The following is a 22295-nucleotide window of genomic DNA, read 5'->3' as shown; positions in this document are numbered from 1 at the left end:
TGTTGTTGTTCTCAAAATGTACCAGATACAATTCTGCTGCAGTGTTATGGCTAACATTTGGGGGAACCTAGAAATATTGCAGTTTCTAACAGAAGCATAAATAGAAGAAAGGAGTGATGCTGAAATTAGAAGTACTGAAATGTGTGTAAGAATGGAGAGATGGGAAGCTAAATACTGTTGTTAGTTTTAACTGAAACAGAACAATGAACTAAAAGAAAGTAAATGTTACTTAGAACAATGTAAAGGTTACCCAATAATATCTGCCTTTGGATGACTGTAGAAAACATTCAAGATATGTATGCTGTTTTTTTCATTAGTCTTTACAAAAGGTACAGGAAGTGGTGCAAATGCCGAGACTTGTCAATGATTCTCAATTTAATCATGTATCATTGCTTAGGGCACAGCTCTGCATTCTATGTGGGAGGTATGTGCAGCTGCTATATTACAGTGGGAGTCCCAGGAAGCACTTCTGACTGAGTCAACCAGAAATGCCTCCTGGGTATCCAGGCAGGTATATACTACAGCTGTGCTTTGTCTTCACCCACACCCTGCCTCCCTTTCTGGGCAGGTTAGTATTGCTTGCATTGCTAGTATAAGCAGTGGTTTCACTCTCCAACCACACAAAGTCTAGGGAACAATGGAATTGTTCTGCATTTCCCTCCCCTACCCCCACCCCCCACTGCCCTTGCCCATTCACACAGGGGCTAGTCACAGGGGATTCAAAGAACCAAAGCTTAAAGTTTAAAATCCTATTTCTGAATCTAAATAATATAATTGGGAAGTGGTGATCACAGACTAACATAGCTATCCTGTACCTTTGCTCCCAGCCTTACACAGATGGATAACATCTGACAGGAAGTACAACAATATAAAAAAGCATAAATAAATTAAACTATAATGCCCTAACCAAAATTTTTGTGCCTTTTGTTGCTTATTCCGTTTCCATTTCTTTCTCCTTTTTCTCTCCATTCATGGCTGACCCATTATTTCCATCACCAAAACACATTCTCTCCTGTCACTGTGTCTACTCTTTTTTTTTCTCTTGTTTTGGTTTCCCCTTCTCTGTTGTCTCTGTAAAGCAACATTTCCTTTGTTCACATTCTCTATTTCTTGCTTGTGTCTATTCTTAGTTGTCCATCTCCTTGCTTTCTTTTATGTCACATTCTTTCTTCTCCTTCTTTTGTCTCAGCATTCCTCATCAGTCTCTCCCCTCCCTCTATATCACTAGTGGCCAACCTGTGGCTCCAGAGCCACATGCGGCTCTTCAGAAGTTAATACGCGGCTCCTTGTATAGGCACCCACTCTTGGGCTGGAGCTACAGGCGCCAACTTTCCAATGTGCTGGGGAATGCTCACTGCTCAACCCCTGGCTCTGCCACAGGCCCTGTCCCCACTCCACCCTTCCCTCCCCCTCCCCTGAGCCTGCTGTGCCCTCGCTCCTCTCCCCGTCCCCCCAGGGCCTCCTGCATGTCACGAAACAGCTAATCGGGAGGTGTGGGGAGGGAAGAGGAAGGTGCTGAATGTCAGGGCTGGCAGGGGGAAAGGGGGAGCTGATGGGGGGCTGCTGATGTATTACTGTGGCTCTTTGACAATGTACATTGGTAAATTCTGGCTCCTTCTCAGGCTGGCCATCCCTGCTCTATATTATTACTTAGCATAGACAGCACATTACAAATTTTAATTAATTATTACACTCAAAAATCCAGGGAGGTAGGCAAATAAATATTATTGCTCCTATTTTACAGGTGGGAAAACTAAGGCAAAGGAGGTTAAGTGGCTTGTCCAAGTCTTCAAAGAGCATTTGGGTCAAAGCTGGCATTAGAGAGTAAGAATTCCTTATTCTCAGTGCCATGCCCCCAAAAGGCCTTAGGCTCTCTGCCTGACTGTTTGGTTTTAGAGTATTGATCTGCACCAGATCCCCAGTCAGTGATCAAGATGCATTTGGATTGAGTTTGAGGGCCATTGTCTTCCAAGTATCCATTCTCTCTCTTGGAAATCAAATACACTTAGACTGACTAGGCCCTGTTTAGGGCTAAGTTTTTTCAAATGGGTTAGAATGTAAAAAAGTTTCAAAATGTCTTTAAAAGACACTAGATATTGTGTTAACTACAGAATGCAATTTACATCATTCTATAATAGTAAGGTCATAAGTATTTTAATTAAAATAGGACTGAACTGAGCAGTACATCTGGGTACAAGTGATCTCATTATGAGCGAGATGGTAACCTGCTCCACTTGCCTACATAGTGGATATAAGAGGGTTTAAACAGTTTAAGTTGCTTCCTTATAAGGGCTACTGAACCAAGAGTTACTGCATGGGGAAAAGCGGCCTTCATGATGCACCTATGCTCCCTCCCACATGGATAGACAGAGGTGGAGAGAGACTTAACTCTGCTGCACCACGCCATCCAACAGCTGAGCCGTCACAGAAGGGGAAGTAAATGGTGCCAGACAAGGGGCTGGTGCAGATGACTTTCTTCCTTCGGGGAAAGGTGGAAACAAGCATGCATTATGATTCTGTGTGTCACAGTTCAGCCCCTGATCTGCTCTTGGGACTGCACAGCCATGTGAGGCTCTGTAGGTAGCATCTTGTGATAACTCTGGTCAAGCCCTATGTTAATAAACCAGGCATAAATGATCAAATTATTAGTAAAGTATTAGTAATTTAGAGCCATTATGTTATAATTCTTAAAGCGTATACTGGAAATACGCTTGAAATGGTTTTAGATTGTCACCTACTCTTTGAGGTATGGACTGTCTTTTTTTATTCTGTTTGTACAAGTAACACAGTGGGGTCCTGCTCCATGACTAGTGCTCCTAGGTGCTGCTGCAGTATAAATAATAATAACCTACATGTAACCTGTGCTAACACAGTGGTTCTTGTCCTCTGCTGGTGGCTAATCCGTATATAGAGCTTTTTGGGTCTCTTAGCCCTGGTCTACACTACGGGGGACGGGGTAGGGGGTCGACCTAAGATATCTTAGGTTGACTTACCTGGCCGTGAGGACGGCAGCGAGTCGACCGCTGCCACTCCCCCTTCGACTCCGCTTCCACCTCTCGCGAGCTGGAGTTCCGGAGTCGACTGGGAGCGCGTTCGGGGATCAATTTATCGCATCTAGACGTGTTAAGGAAAAGTTAGCATATGTGCATATGTGACTCCATTTTGGTTTGTATTAGGTATAATTCGTAACAGACGAGACACAATAAATTGATCACTACCCGCCGATCCGGCGGGTAGTGAGGACCTGCCCTTACAGCCTTTACACTAAGGGGCCTTGTTCTTAGGCTATGTCTACACTACAGATGAGTCCAAATATAAATAGCAGTGTAACCATGGTATGGAAGCAGAGGCACGACTCATGTACATACCCACCAGTTTCAGGTGGATTGGTATGTGGCATGGCTCAAGCATTCTCCTGCTGCTGCTACTACCTGTGCTACCGTAGCAACGTGGTTATTTATACTTGTGCTAGTTCATTGAGAGTTAGCGTGCAAATGTGTATATATACACGAGTAGGGGAATCACAGCCCTTGCTTGTAACGTAGACGTAGCCTTAGCGTCATGCAGGAGAGGCTTATGTTTTTTTAGATCCCAAGGTCTTGGGTTCAGTCCTCACAGACAATCACTTATCTAGGGGTGTCATGTTGCATAGACCTTAAAGTGCAAATAAATCTATTTTCATAACTATTGGTGAACTGATCTTTGTTCAACAAGTGGTACCTGTAGAAGTGGTATCTCCCATGTGCCTAAGGAAGTCCAGGTATCAGATATCGTCTCCTTCAGTAAACATTTAGTAGCCCTTGGAAGCAATTTCTCTGATTATGTTAATTAGTTATAAACACAACTGTGCATTTTTAAAACTTTTTACTAACATATTTCCTTATTTTGTAAAGAGAAATACTATGCAGTAGCTCTATATGAAATGAGAAAGCATAGCACATTTCCTCTTTATATGCGACAGTTTCTTACCTTATTTACTTCAAGTACATCTGTGCTTTGATGAGATTAATGTATTATCATGTTTTTGGATCTTGGAGTTCACTTGTAATGAAGAAAGCTGCTGCACAAAAGAAGCTAGCCAGCAAGAATGAGACTATTATCATAGTATTGGTCATTTAGCAACTGACAATCAAAGCAGAGATTAATTGCAAAATTTTCTTGGTCTTAGACTGTAGCCAAATATGCAATCCATGATAACTATTCTATGGTTTTGATCGTTTAATCCATCAGTATGAAAGGATGACTTTCCCTATTCACTAGCACACGTAGAGCCCTTCACTGTTCCTTCATTCTTCTTTGCAGAAATGGATTAAGGCTAAATATGGCCCAGGTTAACCAAAATTGTGGGACTCCAGACCTACTCAGAGATTTTGGAAGAAGGAGGTTGAAATAGCAACATTTAATAGCCTTTCAGAGTACATGGCTCAGGCCAGTCAATCAGTTTGATCCTACCACTGCTCAGAAATGGAAGCCAGAGTGGAAGATTGTACTTTGCCCTTATAGCATCTTATATGTATATATTGCTTTTTATTCTGATGGTTGTTCAGTAGTGTGTCTGAATTTACCTACTACTAAAATGTAGCCACTTCTGGGTGGAACACAGCAGATGTTTAGCAGAAATAATTGATTACCAAAAAATCTGGACTCCTGTGACTGAGGTCCACCACTGTAGGCTCATGTTCAACTCTTTTATTTTCCCCTGATATGTCTGACAGGGAGCATTTTACCCATTTTCCCTACCCATTAAGTGCAGTCCAATTATTCATTTTCTGATTCTTAGCACTGGAAGCATCTTATAGCAAGGATTTGTAGCATAGTCACACAATATCAATTAGTTACTAGCTTTTATATATGGAAATGTGGAGTTTCTCTGTCACTTTGAGAAAGGGGAGCCAAAGTCACAAAGATCCAGTTTTTCAAATAAGAAATTGCTGGATTCATGTTGGCAAACACAACTGACTAAACACATTTGACTCTGATCCTTTCCCTGTTGCTTTATTAGCAATTTACTACAACTGGGAGATTTCAGATATTATTATGGTCTTGTCATAGTGCTGGCCCTTTAAGGGAGTCAGATGCCTAGTCTAGTCTACCTATGCCAAGCTCCACTGAAGAGAATGAGCCAACCTGTGTCCACCTGGGGATAGTTAACTGCCTAAGTAGCTAGAAGGCAGTTATTTAATTAAAAAGCACATGGACCTAATAGAAAGCTTAGGAGAGAGAGCTCAGCTGAAAAAAGTTCCTGAGAAGAAAGGAAGCTCCAGAGGAGGGGAGCTCCTAGGGAATCTGAACTAGGCAAAAGCTCTCCAGATAGGGATGCCTGGGAGAGACCCTAAACAAGCAGGAGAGAGACTACAAAGCTATACAGCCTGAGGCCTTACAGTAGAAGGAGCTGCTGCTGGAACCTAGAGATATTTTGTTTTGGGACTTTAAAGTTCTATGCAGGCTCTGAAGTAAAAGCCTTTAAACCCTTGTGCAAGTGCTCCTTTCAGCAAGCTTTATTTATTGCTGTAGAGTGGCTTCTCCTTGACCGAGATGTTTGTGACCTCAGTGTCCCCTTATTAAGCGGAAAAACTGAGGCTAGCCACACCAGAGCAACGCCTAGTCACAAGGGGGTGCTTGGGAGGCAATGAGGCGCCTTCTAGAGGTACAAATTGCTATATAGGAGACAAATGTATAAAAAAAAAACTCCACAAAATGATATAGCACTAACCTTTTACAAATGCTGCCAGCTTACAAAGAGACTATTTAAATACAAGCATAGTGCTATAGTTGAGTAGAGGAAAGAGACTTTTTCCAGTGGTGCATTTCAATTGGGGAAGAAAGTCTAAAACAAGATGAGCTTTGATGTTTCTTCATATCCATTCCTTCACCAACATACTGGGACCCCCTGGAACAATACATTTACTTGAGATTCAGAGAAATGTGTATATTTGAGATGCTATATAGCACCCAGCACTAAAACAAGTACTACTAGATTCTCTACTTCCAAACCTCCTGTTTGCCGTAGGATAGCTAAATAAAAGTACAGAACTGGTGGAGTCAGGAAATCTGACTTTGTGTTTGCCTTGATCTTTGACAAGTTGCTTAATCTTCATTTTACAGAGGACTTATATTTATCTATTCTACAGGGGTTTGGTGAGTGTATTCATGAATTCTTTTGTAAAGCACTGTATATTTTTGTTTATGATTTATTTTACATAATGCAATTACTTTAAATTATATATTTTCTTAAGGTAAAATCCCCTTGTGGCAGGATGCTGTTTTTCTATTATTACTTCCTGTAATTTTGTACTGTGTCTGTTATTTTTTGTTAGCCTGAAAACTCCACTGAAAGGAAAGGGTTGAGCTTTAACTGACCAAGTAATAATGGCTCAGCAGGTAAAACACTTGAGTATTGTTAATTACCTCTGGCCTAGAGCCATTAAGTTGTAGTCCACAAACAAAGGGGTTTGATTGACTTTTGGCAGGGCAGCCTCTGAATATATGTTTCACATGGATATGTTAGTTCTGCTTTACTGTGGTATAAACCAGGCTCTTTGTTAAAGAATTCAAGCTGTATTATAACTCAGGGTATGTCTGTGCTCCAGCGGCACGGTTGCTGTGCTCCAGCTACGTTACTGTAGTGCTTGTATTATAGACACTTGCTACAGTGCCGGAAGGGGCTTTTCAGTCACTTGTACCTGAGTGTCTACCTAGGCATGTCTGCATTGGGGCATAGGTCGTCTTAACTATGGCTCTTAGGGTGTGAACTTTTGCACCCCTAAGTGAGGTAGCTAGGTTGACCTATGGTTTAGGTATAGATCAGCCTTAAGAGTGAGACATGAAAGGATGATATTTTGAGCTGTCTGGAAAAGAGGGCTGTGCTGCCTGCTGTTACTTGGAGGGCGTGCATTGGGAGGGTGGGAACAGCATTGCCAGTCCATGTTAGGACAGAGGGCCACAGTGCAAATGGGGTACCAGTTACCTTGGTAGCTGATTTCCACCAAGTATATCATTGAGCATGAGGCTAGAATCCTGTTCAGCTGCCGGAGAGGTGAAAAGGCTGCATGCACTCTCTTCCCCAATAGAGATCCATCTGTTCAGGCAGGGATTTGTCCATTAGACTGGAGAATAAAATTAATTTTTGCTAGATATGTCTAGTCTTTTCCCAGAGGACTCCTGCCTCATTCAATGCACAGGACAGACTGCATTCTGAATGAATTGGGCATGTGCAATGAATGACACTACTGTCTGTAGGAATCTCTGCCACATTTTGTTGTAGAAGTCAGGTAGTGTACAGAGAATGAGACGGGATTACAGGATGAGAAAGGATGGTCTCCTGTGCAAGGAAGTTGAATGCCACTCTGGAGAATTGGATTCTGCCTCTGCCACAGAGTTCCTATGTGATCCTAGTCAATTCACTTAAACCCAAATTATCACAGGTAGTCACTAAATGTGCGTTCCTTGTTTTCTGGGTGCCCAATATGAGACATCTGGGGTTAGATTTGCAGAAGTATTGAGTGGTCATAACTGCAACTGAAGTCAGTTGGATCTGTGCTTTGTGAACATATAAAATGTTATGATGATGCTAAGAACTCTGAAAAATCCGGTAGTAGCTATCTTAATCTGGGCAGCCAAAATTAGTGGACACTGACCATTTTTGCTTTAATCTCTGTGCACCTCAGTTCTCCAGCTATAAAATGGGAATAAAACCACCTAAACTCCTGGGGTGTCATGAAGATAAAATGCATTTGTTTCTGTGAAATACTCTGATACTATGATGAGAACACCATAGCCGTACCCATAAAGAAACTAATAATTTTGTATTCAGTACAGGGTTTGGATGGTAGGTGGCAAATACAGCTGGGAGCCACACATTGAATGTGGAGGATAAAAGGAAATATTGAATAGCTATCTATTCAGTGAGCACAATCCATCTTGTACACTGAATGAGTCAGGGGGCTGTAGAAAAACTACTATGTTGTCATGTAATTAAAGACCACAGGGTGGGCTGATTTAAATCACCAACCAGGAAATCTTGATTTAAACAATTTATTTTAATCATGTTTCACATTGGTACTTCTAGCTAGTTGATGTAATCATCTCACACCTACTTTTTGTTCATAGACTGGAAGAGAGAGAGAAACTTTTTCTGCTTTTTGAACTCCCAGTTGGTTTCTTAACTTTGAGTGAACTAGTCACTGAACTATTTGAAAATACTTAAATGAAGGAAACATTCTCTCCGTACCTGTAGAAGAAGCTAGTGCTTTCAAAAGCTGACTTAGCACTTCAAACTCTGGTTCCAGATGCTCAGCCAGTGACTTCAACCAATTCAGTCATTTGGCTTTCTTTAGGACTTTGGCAGCGAAGTGTCACTGTGTGTGTGTGTGTGTGTGTTTAAAAAAAATGATTTGAATAGATTATAGTAAAGTTAGGGCTTAATGCAGGTTGTAATAATTTCAAATGTACTTTAATATAGTTTTTAAAATAAATCTGTATTTAATTTTTATTAAAATATACAATTTTAAAAACCTGCTTTATTTCTTTGTTAAAATCATCTATTTTTTTAATCCTCCCTGAAAGAGGAGGGATACACACATAGGCAGTGTTAATCCTGGTATTTCCTAACTTGTGAGTGCTTGAGTTTGCAATCTTAATGTTCTTTTAAAATAACCTTTTTGATGTAACACTGATAGTTTTGCTGCACTTTTTTGGTTTGATTTGTTTTTGAATGTTGGTTGTTGTTGTTTTTTAAAAAAGTCTGATAGGAATTTTGCTAATGTGTGGCAGCTCCTGTAGTTCAAACCATAGCCTTTGGACCTTAAAATGTGCATAACATTTGAGCACGAAAAAAGTGTTTGAATTAAAGGCATTTTTTTTATTTTATTTTTTTTAGAAAATGTCACCTTTATTTTTATACGTAAAGTCCCACCGTATAATGCAGATTTAATTTAAAAAGTTTAGCCTCAGACAATGAGATTAAAATTTTGGACATGCTTAGTGTAAGGATTCTCCTGTCAATTGACTAGTCTTTGCTAATCCTTAGAGTATTGTGAAGTCATAAAATGCTAATAGTCAGTGGGTATAATGGCAGATCATCCAGGTCACATGCTCATATCAGTTTACAACTGTTCCTAACATTCAAAGCAATGTCAGTTTGCTGTGGCTGATCCGGAGACTGAGCAAAGTGTAATAGGAAATGGCTACAGCTGCAAACAACTTCCAAGGGTTTCCGATATTGTTGGAGAACTGCTTAGTTAGGAAATGAAGGCCCTGTGGCTACAGTGGGGTATATACTTCTTTTTAACAAAGGAAATCTCCATTGTTTAACATTGTGGCTCTTCGTCCTGGTTGAGCTAACATTTTCAAAACTAGAATCAAACATCTTTTGTTAAATCATATGCTAAATCTTCTGAAAAACCAAAATTGCATTTAGCTGCTATTTTTAGCTGTTCAGATTGTGCCGATTTATTCCCTATCCATTTCTGCCAGAAATCTTGGAATGTATATAGTAATTATATGATTAGCTGTTGCTTATTTGACATATATTGGGGAGAGGAATAAATGAAGAGGTGCAGTCTTGCTATCTTCAGGTCAAATTTTTGTCTTATTGAAATTAATAGGCTGCAAAACTGCCATTTCAATCAATGGGGATTGCACATACAGACTGAGGTCAATATATAGCCCTGCATTTGAAGACAGAATTTAATTTAGCACAGGACTACTGTTCTTTATAAAAGTACTAGCAAGCGTTTGAAGGTATGTGACTAGACTATTGACAGATTTATTTCAGACATTGTCTGCAGTCTTTTAAATGAATATTTTTTCTTTTTAAATATAGTTCCACTATATTCTTTTTAGAAAAGAGATGGGGTATGAAGCAAGAAAAATAAAGAAAATGAAAGAACACCACTACCCCAGAATTGTTGTCACTCTAAATTGCAACAGGATAGGCTATCTTGTGGCCTGGCTTAAATAGCAGTGCAGAGGCATAAAGAAAAATAAGATCCCCTTCCCATGCTATTGTGCAACCACTTCACATCCCTGCTGCAGGCATGGTACTATGTACTTGGAACTCTGCTTGTGTGGAGGGGGGTTGGATGCCATCACAGATGAGTTGAGCTAGAATGTGGAAATAATAGTAATCATAGCACATTGGAAAGGTAGAAAGCGCATTACAACCTTTGGAATCAAGAAGAGTATCGTGCCTTTCTGAGGTATGGTTCCTTCCTTGTTGGATGGTAAGTACTGCTCCTTGCACAGAGCTGATTTTTGTAAGTGCAGTGTGTAGACCCAGATGGAAAATGGAAAGCCCTTCCCATGGAAAAAAAAAAAATTGTGTTTCTGAAAAACATTTTGCCCCAAAATGGGACGACAGGTCAAAACCACATTTTTTTGGGAAGGTTTTTTGATAAAAATTCAATTTCATTTTGTTTTGGATCTTCACAAGTAAAGTTGACAAGAGCCTTCCTGCCTAGCTGCTGGAGAGTCAGAGTCCATAGTTCCAGCACTGGAGGGGAAGAGCACCCAGGTTGGTCTTCCAGGGGCTTGGGGGCAGATGGAGTGCCTGGGCTGTCTGCTGCTCCAGCCCCAGAATTTGCCGCTGGGCACTCAGCTTAGCAGTCCTCCAGGAAAGTTTTTTGTCAGGTTCACTGACAGAAAGTGAAATTGACAAAAGATCTGTAGCAGGGTACCATCAGTTTGATTTTGGTTGTGCAAAAAGGGCATTTTTTTTTTCTTTGTCAGAAATCACTTTGAGAGTGTATCTGTTTGTGTTTAATATTACAAAATTTGTTCCTATTCAGAAATGTTAGGTAACCAGGTAACTAGCTCCAGGTTGGCTGTCTGTTTAGTTTTTATTTGATAGGTTAGTCTTTGGATTTCCATCAAGAAAGAATGTTGAGGACTTTTTACTGTTAGCTGTGGAAGATTTCACAGTTAAAAAACATCTCTGTCCCACAGCCAGTTTAGTAATTCCTTTTCTTATACCTAGGGCTAAAATCAGACCGTCTGTTGGTATTTTACCTTTTCAGTTTTCTGCCTTTCTCACAAGTATTGTATATTGGGTTGTACTGGTTGTGCAGGTAAATTTTTTACCTTTGAGATGTTGCAGGTTCCAGCAGTATTCCGCATCGTAGGTATAGGGAACATCTCTTACATACAGGTAAAATGACAAATGAAACCTTTTTAATTCTGTCACCGTTATGTATACACAATATTAAAAGCATTTGAGAAGAAAAAAATAGGACAGATTTCTGTTAGGTTGCACCTATTTATTTCATGTTTGCATAGATATGAGAATATACCTCTGCTGTTTTGGATTGTCTTTATTTGATCAAACACAATCAAGTTACAGGACTTGCACTGAGAATTAAAGACCAGCTAGAAGGAGCAAGTAGTCTCATATGTAGGCCTTCCCCTTGTTGCTTTCAAAATGTGCTCACTACAGCATCCATGGAGTGAGTCCTTGATGATGGAGGAAAAGGGTTCTTGTTGCGTTTAAGTTGGTTTTTCTATCCCCCATCTCCCCCCAAATGGGTAGTAGAGGGGGATGAAAGGGAAGTTTGTGGAGAAGAGGAGGAAGCAGCTGGGCTTACTCAGGAGGAGGGCACTGCCATTCTTTCTGACCGGGAGACTGAGACTGGGTGCGTGGAGTGCGGAAGGTATTTTTCCCCTTACAGAACTTACCAGGATTGGGTTGGCAGCACCTACCCATGAAATTTGCAAAAGGTCCGAGTTTCCTCATGACTTGCTGTGGGCATCACACTTAGCACCCTTTTTCCTTGGGGCCAGGGAAGGAATTTTTCTCTCTCTGCCAGACTGGCCAAGGTGTGGTGGGGGTTTTTCCCCTTCCCCACAGCAGGTTTGGCACCCGGTGAAGTGGTGTTGGGGAGTTAGGTTATAATCTCACAGTTTAGTAAGTGAAATTTGTGGCAGCTGTTCCGTGCAAGTTCTTGTTATGGAAGGGATACATTTATCAGACAAAATGGAGTTGAGGAGGATTTGAGAGAAAGCATCCCTTAGGGAGCTAAGAAGGGGGAGTTTTGGGGCATCTGTGTCTGGTACAGTGGAGAGCCGACCTTCCTCTTGTGAGGGGAGGGTCGCAGGGTTCTAGCTACAGTGTGGCTGGAGCCAGGTAGGGGATTATGTGTAAATGGTTAAGGAAATTATGATAACCTGCACTGTACAACTTATTGCCAGGTATTCCCAGATATTTTTGGTGAATAAAGTTGCAGCCTAATTAAATCACATCCCTTGCCTCCAGTCTTTCTTCTGGCATGGCTGGCCAACTCTTCTTGGTGAAATATTTTTATACTCAAACGTTGTCTGGCATTGTTCTGTGTCCTTCTCTCTCCCTACTAGCAGCACAGAGCACTATCTTCAGGCTAGTGTGTATTTTAGGGCTCTGCTGTTGGGAAATCCCTCAAAGAAACTTTCAGCATCTAGTATGGGTTGAAATTCCACCACAGAAATAGAGGAAGAGGAGTAAATTTGCTCATGAAAAGGAAGAGGCGGCTCTGGAGGAGAGGGGGAAGCTTCAAGTTCCATTTTCAAGTATGGGGAATGTGTGTTGCCTATTTTTATTTAATTGAACCTACTTGTCAGTTGGTGTAAACAGGGCAGTATAAGTTAGATGACAAATGTTAGGGTTCTTTGTGTTTTAATTCTTAATTTTGAATTGCTTTAATTTATTATTTTAATAACATGCATATGGAACTAGTAGCCTGCAGCAATGCACGCACACAAATCACAAAAAGGAATCTTAAGACAATGTATAAAGTTGTCAGGAGGAGTATTCCTGATATCATTTTGAACTCCTGCTTCCTCTGGATTTCTGTCAGCATGCATATGTCCAACATAAACCATTCTTAATATCAAAGGATAAAAAGAGAGTGGATGAGAATCCCATCTCAGAGAGTTGCTATCCTTTCAGGTTAACTTTTCTTGCATTTTGAGAAGATTTAGATATGTAGTCAGAGAAAATTTCAAGAAGATCAGTGTTAAACTCATAGCAGCCCAGCAAAAAACAAACAAAAAACCAAGCACCAAAATGTTTGGAATTTCATATTTTCCTTTCAAAGACAAGAATTCTTTTTGCTGGAAAAAAAAATTCATTGTGAGGCAGGCTGGTTAATGCTATATTTTTACATCTCTTTTTATTGTTTTGGGTAACCAGCCATTATTTACTGTTTCAGTTTCGTGAGAAATGTGTCATGTCTAGGCACAGCTCCATCCAAATCTGCTGTTTTAATATGCATATTGAATCTTTTGGAAAACTCTCCACTTTTCTCTTGGTATTGGAGAGGGAGTTATGTATATTAACTTTTCTGTGTGTGAAGCCAAAAATCAGTTCTCAAAGTTGCTACAGGAGACCTGATTCTCAACTAGAATAGAGTACAGAAGTTGTTAAAGCTGATGAAGGAAATCCATCTTTTACAACTGAAAAGCTTTCAGTGGAAGCAGTGAATTTAAAGTTTAGTATCCTAAAAAAATCCCTGTAAATCAGATAAATTAAAACAGTTAAAAATAGCAAAACAATCAAACAAAAGCTAATAATTTAGCTCAGAAAGTTGTGTTCCCCTGTCCCATGTGTAGTTTAAACAGAATGGAAAGGAACATGTTTTTGTCACCTAAGCAGAATGCAATCAAACTAGCTTAGATTTTCATCCTTTGTCTTGAGATTTTTCTTTAAAGTGGATAACATTTCTTAATCATTTTTTAAAATATCTTCTCAAATCAAACTAATTTGCTGCTTCATCTTTTCTAAAATTAATATTTACCATGTAATGTGTTTTGTTTTCTCTGCTTGTGTTATAAGGCATACTGTGGTAACACTGAATGTGATGGGGGTGGGGGGACGGGGACTGCAACTGAATTATCAGCTGCATCTGCATTCTTTTTGATTTCCTATATAATAGAGTTTATTTTGGCCTTGTTTAGGCCACGGGGACTCTCACCAATTAACAATGAACCCTTTTGAGGGCAAAATTGAATATAGTATCTCTTTACATTTAGGTCCAAATTCTGTTCTTGATCATTCTGTGTAAAGCTAGAGTGGCTCTAGAGTAGACCAAGGTAATCGAGATGAAAATCTGCTCTTTAAAGTTTGCTTTCCAAGGACAGAGTTACAACACTGTAATAGAGCAGACTAACTTAACATAAAACCTGCATCCTGCTGCCTTATCTGACATCTTGTATAGGGTATGTTGGAACGTCTTATTTCCCAAAAGGCAGCTCCTTTTTATATAATACATTAAGTACTAAGAAGCTTACATGTTAAACCACACGTTTTAATTTCTTACTTTGCTTAAGGCACATCACTATAATTTTCCTGAGACCTTTTGATTTCATGCAGCTGACTACATAAACTTCTGTGGACCAACTGTTGCTCTGTTTTACCAGTATGTAGGAGAGCAGAATTTGGCTGTATCTTGGTGTGTCAGACTTAATGAGAGAGTTTCTGTGCTACTTTTGTAGCTGGCAAAAGATTGATTTTTTTCAAGTAGTAATACATTTTCTGTTTATGTTCCATGATACATTTTGATGTCTGTAGAAATGTAGTGTGTCCAAAAAGAGTTTCAGTTGGTGAGATTTTTATTTTGTTGTCGTTTTTACAATTTTCAATAATGTCGCCATTTTTCTTGTGCTATAATTGAAAATAAAGCACAAATGAACATCGTGGAAGTATTTTTCCCTAAGTAAAAACAGTTTAATTGTAGTAAAAATAAGTTTCCTGACAATTGTAACAGCTTGGAAAAACTGCTCACTATATTTTAAAATGCCTGGGATGTTTCTCTCTGAAACAAGATATTGCTAATTACCAAATAACATTAAAATGGCAGGTTTAAAGTTCATAAACTGTTTGCACAGCAGGGCGAAGCCACCATAAATACTGAGTCCAAATTTATGGTGGTTGATAGCTGGCTCCACTATACAAATGTATTGAGTTGAATAGGTGGGGTGTCTTTAATGAATGCAAGAAAAAAGGTTAAATATTCAAGTTTGTTTAGCTACAGTAAATGTCAGATCCAGTATCCATCAACCAAAGTTTTACACTGAGCAGAAAAGTCCAAAGAGTTATGTATGGTCTTTTTTTCTATCCTGAAGAATTCATCAAAAGCTTCTGAGATTCATACTTATGGTGCAGGCATTTTATGGCAGTTTAATCATGAAGTATAAAAACATCTGGAGCAGATGAAGTGAACCTTAAAACTAACTAATCCTTTAATCATTACTCTTTTATGTTTCTGCTTTCAGCTGATCATGACTTTATTACACATTAACAACTAAAATGTTGGCCTCACTGAGATTTTGCTGTTTGAGTAGAGTAGTATATATTTGCATTAGCTGAAATAAACCTTAAGTTTTTTTTATAGAGGAGATAATTTTTAGTAGCTGTTTAAACAATACGATTATGACAGCTTGAAACTGTCTTGCCAGGTATCATGAGACACAGAGCAAATAGCGGTGAGCTTACTATTAAAGAGCTTAGGACTCAAGAAGAGGAAGAAATTGGCGAACAATGAAAAGGAAGTAACCTCACATATTGATTTCTGAATGGATTTGGACTGTTGGTATTTTATTTGGTTGTGGCTTTGGTGGTTTGGATGTCGCTGAAGGCAGTATACTGTTGCAAGGAGAGAGGAGACTTAACAGGAGTTCAATGCTACTTGCTACCTAGTGGTAATAAACCCAAGGCTTGTTCCAACAAAACCAAGGTTCATTTTACAGGAAATTATATATTGTTAACAAAATAGCAACAGAAGCAAACATGAATACTTAGAAGGAACCTGACTATGCACAAGTATACAGAGTAAGAGTAAGCGGACTGGAAAAACTTGGGAGAAATTTGTTCTCTCACTCATCAGTTTCAGTTACAGAAACCTTAAGTCTCATCTACATTTTAAAGTTTTACTAATATAACTGTTTGGTTTGTGGTGGAGATGGGAGAGAGTGTGTGGGGTGTTCTCTCCCCCCCCCCCTTTTTGGTTTTAAAAAAAAAAAGTTAGACCAGTAAAAAGCTATAAGATGCAATGGAGGAATTGCAAAGAATTTTTTTTTTTTTTAAACAAACACAAAAATAATATTATGGGATGGAACAGAGAGAATTGTGGGAATTTCATCTTAAGCTTCCACAATTCCCTGAGAGGCACATTGATGTCCCACAATGCACTGAAAACATTTTCCATAAGGCAGTTCCCCAGACAGTGGCATGGAAGATAACTGGGATACCTACCCACACTGCAGCATACCTTGCTGATATAACCTGTTGCTGTGAGGATGCACTGCAGCAGCAGCAAAGACGACCAAGAAAAACTGCATTGTCGGCAGCTGTATGCCAGCACTAATGCTACCAGTAAAACTTTCTAATGGAGATGTGGCCCTAGTGTAGATGTAGTTTCACTGCTTATAAAGGCGACATACCAGTATAGTTATGCCCCTTCCGGAGTGGGAATAGCTAGATCAGTGTAAAGCATTTTTATACTAATATATAACCTGCATCCACGGAGTTGTGTCCTGCGTTAACTGTACTGGTGGTTTGCTTAAAGTGGTACCACTTTCTAGTGACGACAAGGCCTTAGTGGTTACTTGTAATGATAATAGTTTAAATCCAGAAGGAAGTATGATTTTTAAATTGATGATGTAGAATCATTGAAATGTAGAGCTGGAAGAGACTTGAAGAGATCATCTAGTCCAGCCTTCTGCACTGAGGCGAGACCAAGTATATCTAAACCATCCCTGACAAGTGTTTGTCTAACCTGGTCTTAAAAACCTGCAGTGATGGGGATTCCACAACATCCCTTTGAATCTTATTCCAGTGCTTAACTATCTTTATAGTTAGAAAGTTTTTTCCTAATATCTAACTTACATCTCACTTGCAAATGAAGTTGATTATTTCTTGTCCTATCCTCAGTGGACACTGTGAACAGTTGATCACTGTCCTCTTCGTAACAACCTTTTGAGGAAAGTTAATTTAATCACTTGTACTCCCACTTCTTTAAGGCAGGAAAATCTAAATGTTTGTTGCAGAAATGTACATTATGCACCTTTATTAAGATATATTGTATTATTGCCTCATATGAGTGGGTGTGTGAACCAGCACAAGAAATTAAGACAATTGAACAACAGCATAAAATTTTCAAAAGCACCTAAATTCCACTGTAAATTGATGGGACTTAGACATTTTTGAAAATGTTTACACTCAGTCCGAAGGTTGTGGAATCGTTATCTTTCTGGGGGAAGTTTTGTTTATAACAAAGTCTTGGTGGAGACAAAATGATGATATTATTTAGACCTTCAGTAATCCGTGAATAAAGTAAAACCAAATAACTGCTATCAAAACAAAATTATTCATTCCACTTTTTTTTTCATTTAGATGTCTTTCTCTCCTAAATCCACAGCAGTGATTTTGATCTCTGTAAAATTCCAGCAGTTCACACTAAAAGCTAGATCCACAAAGAGCACTTAGACTCAGTGTTCCAACACCTGGAATCCGCATCCTTGAATTAGGCACCCAGGCTCCTTATGCAATGCATGAGGAGAGTTAGGCACCTATGAAATGAGGCCACAACAACGAGTACATTGGGTGGGGAGCTGCCTCAGGTAGCCAATAGACAATGCTGAAGAGAGTAATGGCCAAAGTCGCCTTCTGCTTGGGATTCACAGCCATGAACCCTTTCCTAGAGTTAGATGCCTAAGTGCTTTCTTTGGAGCCAGGGGGGAGAGCAAGTCTCTTCTCCCCGTCAGGCAGAGGAGAGAATTGAATCTGTCTCCCACATTGTGGATGAGTGCTCTAACCACTAGGCAAAGGTTATAAGGGGCAACTCCTGCTCCAGCATTGTGTTTTGTGGGTCCTGATCCAGGTGGTGACTTCTGAGCATGCCTACTGGGTTGGGGTCCACAGACAAGATAGGTGGGAGAACCATAGTTTGCGGATCGTGGTGGGACTTAGGCATAAGATAGGTGCCTGGACATCTAGACAGAGACATGTGCATATGCTCACTGGCAGACTTTTAGGTGCCATGGGGAATTTACTAGTGGAAATTTAGGCACCTAAGGACTTTAGGTGCCTAGAGAGTGCTAAGCAGGGGTTTTGAGGACTTGAATTTTTGATTTAGGCACCTAAAGTAGTTGCAATTAAACATCTTAAATCCCTTTGTGGTTTGAGCCCTAAAATATTCCAGTGTGAAAACAGTTTTTTTAAGTCTAGATATTACTTTCTCAAGGAGTTATGCCTTCATAAAAGGAGTCTGTACAGCCTGAAAGTAGATGTGCTCAAATCTGCATGGTTGCCGTTTTGATGATACATATAAGCAATTTACCATAATATACTCGCTAAACTAGTTTTCAGCCTTCTAATACAAAAAGTTAAAGATTCAAAATGTTTATTCGCTTGACTGACTTTCAGATGTTTGTGTAATGCTGTTTTTTCGTCTCTAGCCCATACATTATTAATCTCTGGGAGGCTGCAGGTCCTGTCTGTACTTCCTGAGTGAAATCACTAAAATGATTAATGCCTTCTATGATCAGCAAATTCCAAATCTTTGTTGCTGACGACTGTTGAAATAGTGCGGGGAGGTAGCTCTGACTGAGAGAGATGTGAAACTATGTACTAGACTGAGTAAAGTTCTTTGGCTACTGATAACGCAAGTGACTCTGTGAAATATTAGATATGGGATAAAGTAATGACCTTTGATCCAATATATAAAGTTCTGCAGTCTGTCATGGCAACACACACAACACTCATAAACATTGACATCATTGTACTTTATTGAATTTCTAACTTTACGATACAAGCTCATCAGTAAGGGCCGGGCTGCTACCTTTTTACTCTCATTAGGTGAAATCCTGTCACTATTGCAGTCAATGACAAACTCCCATTTACATGTTATTTTTACCTATCTTGTTGCACCGTTCCATGGGACTGTTCAGGGTAAGGCGCTATTTGAGTGAAAATAGCAGGATCTGGTCCTAAGTGTTGGAGCCATGTACATAAGTACTTAGTACAGTAGAACCTCAGAGTTACGAACTGACTGGTCAACTACACACCTAATTTGGAGCTGGAAGTACACAATCAGGCAGCAGCAGAGACCCCTTCCCCCCAAAAAGGGGTGGGGGGGGAGGGGCAAATACAGCACATTGCTGTGTTAAATGTAAACTACTAAAAAAAAAATAGGGAAATTTTTAAAATGTTTTTGAGAAGGTAAGGAAACTTTTACTGTTACTGTTTTATTTAAATGAAGATGGTTAAAAGCAGCATTTTTCTTCTGCCTCATAAAGTTTCAGAGTTGTATTAAGTCAATGTTCAGCTGTAAACTTTTGAAAGAACAACCATAACATTTTGTTCAGAATTACGAACAACCTCTATTCCTGAGGTGTTCGTAATTCTGAGGTTCTACTGTACTTAAGTCCCATTTAAATCAATGGAACTACTCATACTTGAAGTTACACACATAGAATCACAGAAATGTAGGACTGGAAAGGATCTCAATAGATCAGCTAGTCCGGTTCCCTGCACTGAGCCAGGACTAAGTACTATTTTATCTAGACCATGCTTAAATGCTTTGCTGAACAGGGATGGAATTAAGCATGTGCTTAAAGTTAAGCAGGTATTTGAACTGCATTGCTAGTAGCTATGTGACTGTTTAGTTATATGCATAGTCCACTCGTTCAGCACTTCACTCAAAAGCTACTGGAGACAGCTTTTTCTAGATTTAAAAACCATTACTATTGAGACATTAAGGGCGGGCTGGGTCAGAGAATCCTATCAAAGTGTTAAGGAACTATGTTTGAGTCTATATGTACCGTAGCTGTTCAGGTACCGCACGCAGTTTTGACTCAGCAGCCTGCATTCATAGTCAGAGATGTGCTGCGACAACATATTGACCAGCTTTAAATCATCAGTGCGTAACTGCCGAATGAACGAGAAAGAAAGTGTATTTCTCTCTGTTGAAAGGCAAAGCCTAATATTCTTTTCAGTTGTTTGAAAACTGGTAGGAGCTAACCTTTTTGCTTTTCATTAACCTGTTAATTATATCTGGTTTTGAAGCTGTCACTTTAAAAACATGTCTAGAGAAAAACAGTTTGATCAGTCTTGACTACAATATATATGAATAAGATAAGAAGAAAACCTTAACTATTAATTGTTAGAAAGGAAATATTTGTTCTGCTACTGAGTGCTTAGGAAGTGAATTAGGTGTAAATCAGGAGTAAGTTAATTGAAATGAATTGAATTACAGGAGTAGAAGTAGAGAGGCAGTATTCTTTTTGCATATAGCATTGGTGAGACCATTACTTGGACTACTGTGTTTAATTCTGGTGTCCATGCTTCAAAAAGGTTGCTGAAAAAATTGGAGATGGTTTAGAAAATAACAACAAGGGGTCTGCCTGTCAGTGAAAAACATAAGAAGCTCAGTCTGTTTAGTCTACCAAAGGGGAGATTAAGAGGTGACTTGATCAGAGTCTATGAGGGTGAGAGGATACTTAATACTAGAGGGTTTTTTAATCTAGAAAACAAAAAGTATAACCAGTTCCAATGGCTGGAAGTCAAAGCTAAACAAATTTGAACTGGAAATAGGGTGCAAATTTTTGTGTGAGGGTCATTAACTATGGTACTAATTTACCTAGCGATGTGATCGATTCTCTGTCACTTGAAGTCTTTAAATCAAGATTGGATGGCTTTCTAATTCAACCAGAAGTTCTGCGCTGTGTTATGCAGAAAGTCAGCCTAGACTATCACAGTGGGCCCTTCAAAACATTCAGTCTATGCTCCTGTAAACTGGTATAGCGATTCAGGCCCTAAGACTTTTAAAACCAAGATATCTATTTTCAGCACTACATCACAATTTTTTCCCCCATAAATGGGAGAGCAATGTTATTGGTTTTCCAATCTGTTCTGTGTTAAAATAGATTGTACATTATAGAGAATGGATACAATTTTTCATGATGATTCAGTAAAGTTTTTCTATGATTACTGGATTGTAAAAAGAGTTAAATTTAGAGAGGGAACCCTTCTCTAAATGAGCATTTTGTCTTGAGCACTGAACATAAATGCAGCCCTGCCTGACCATTCAATATTACAAGCTTGCCTATATTAGAAAAATTGCATCAGTGCAATTAAATCAATTTAAATGACCAAATTAAGCTACATCTATTTAAAGGCAATTTAGACTTGTTTAAGTGCATTTACATTAAGAATTTGCACCAGTGTAATTTACTTGTGCAAAAAACACCTTGTGAAGGGCAGCACTAAATCTAGTGAAGTCCTATGTGCCTTTCTGAGTGATCTGTGATCCCCTACAGAATATAAGACTCCAATAAGGAATTTCCATTAAATCTGTGCACCTGAGGTTTTACCAGACTAGCTCCTGTTCCCAGTTTCATTGAACTTTGAGAGGTGTGAGTCCTATTAGAGAAGAGGTCTGCAATGAGTGGTCTGCCTCTGAGCAAGATTCCCCACCTTCCACATAGCAGAACTTCAGTACTTCTGTGCAGTATGTCTTTGCAGCTGCAGAGAAAGTCCCATACTGCTTGTGCTTGAGAGATATTTCTGTGTGTGCCTCTAACATATATTAATTTTGTTTTCTGCTAATAGGATATGATTTAATGTTTGTAGAGCATTCTAATTCACAGTGAGGTCCACAGGTCCATGACATTGGGTCTTTGCTCTGTGCAGCCTTGGTGGCAGACCAAACCTGTCAGTAAGTGGCAGGGAAGGCATGGCTCCATCGCTGAGAAACCATCAATTTTTCCTTTGCCTCTGCAGCTGCAGGCTGGCAGACCAGCTGCTCCTTGATGCAGCGCAAATTTAGAGGAGGGAGCAGAAGAATAACAAGGGGGTGGTGGTTTGTTTACTGCAGGTTCGGTCGACCCTGGCTCCCACTGGCTGCGGTTCGCCACTCCAGGCCAATTGGGGCTGTGGGAAGCGGCGCTGGCCCAGGGACGTGCTGGCCACCCTTCCCGCAGGCAAGTGGGAGTCGCGATCGGCCGAACCTGAGGACGCGGCAGGTAAACAAACCATTCCGGCTCGCCAGGGGCTTTCTCTGAACAAGCAGCAGACTGGCTTTGAGAAGCACTGTTCTAGACTATGACAGTGTAAACAACTGGTGGTTTCTTAGAGGGAGAGCCATACCTCCCTTTCCACTGACAGATTTGGTTTGCCTCCAAGATTGCAGAGAGTGAAGACGCAGCATCATGGATCTGTGGACCTCGTTACTCCAAGAAAGAAAGTTTTCCTAGAGTGTATGCATATATTTAGGCACAATGGGGTAAACTAAGGATGGAGTGGAAGACTTTTCTCTGAATGTGAATTA

The 22295-nt window shown here is 39.8% G+C and overlaps 1 protein-coding gene across 7 annotated transcripts in view; it reads left to right on the top strand.

Moving 5' to 3' along the window:
- Nucleotides 1–22295, top strand: part of FAT1 (FAT atypical cadherin 1) — a 147843-nt gene that overhangs the window by 52253 nt on the left and 73295 nt on the right. The gene's annotated exons all lie outside the window — the stretch shown is intronic.

The sequence above is a fragment of the Chelonia mydas genome, chromosome 4, assembly GCF_015237465.2.
Source record: "Chelonia mydas isolate rCheMyd1 chromosome 4, rCheMyd1.pri.v2, whole genome shotgun sequence".
Taxonomy (NCBI): domain Eukaryota; kingdom Metazoa; phylum Chordata; order Testudines; family Cheloniidae; genus Chelonia; species Chelonia mydas.
This window is presented reverse-complemented; position numbering and strand designations above follow the sequence as displayed.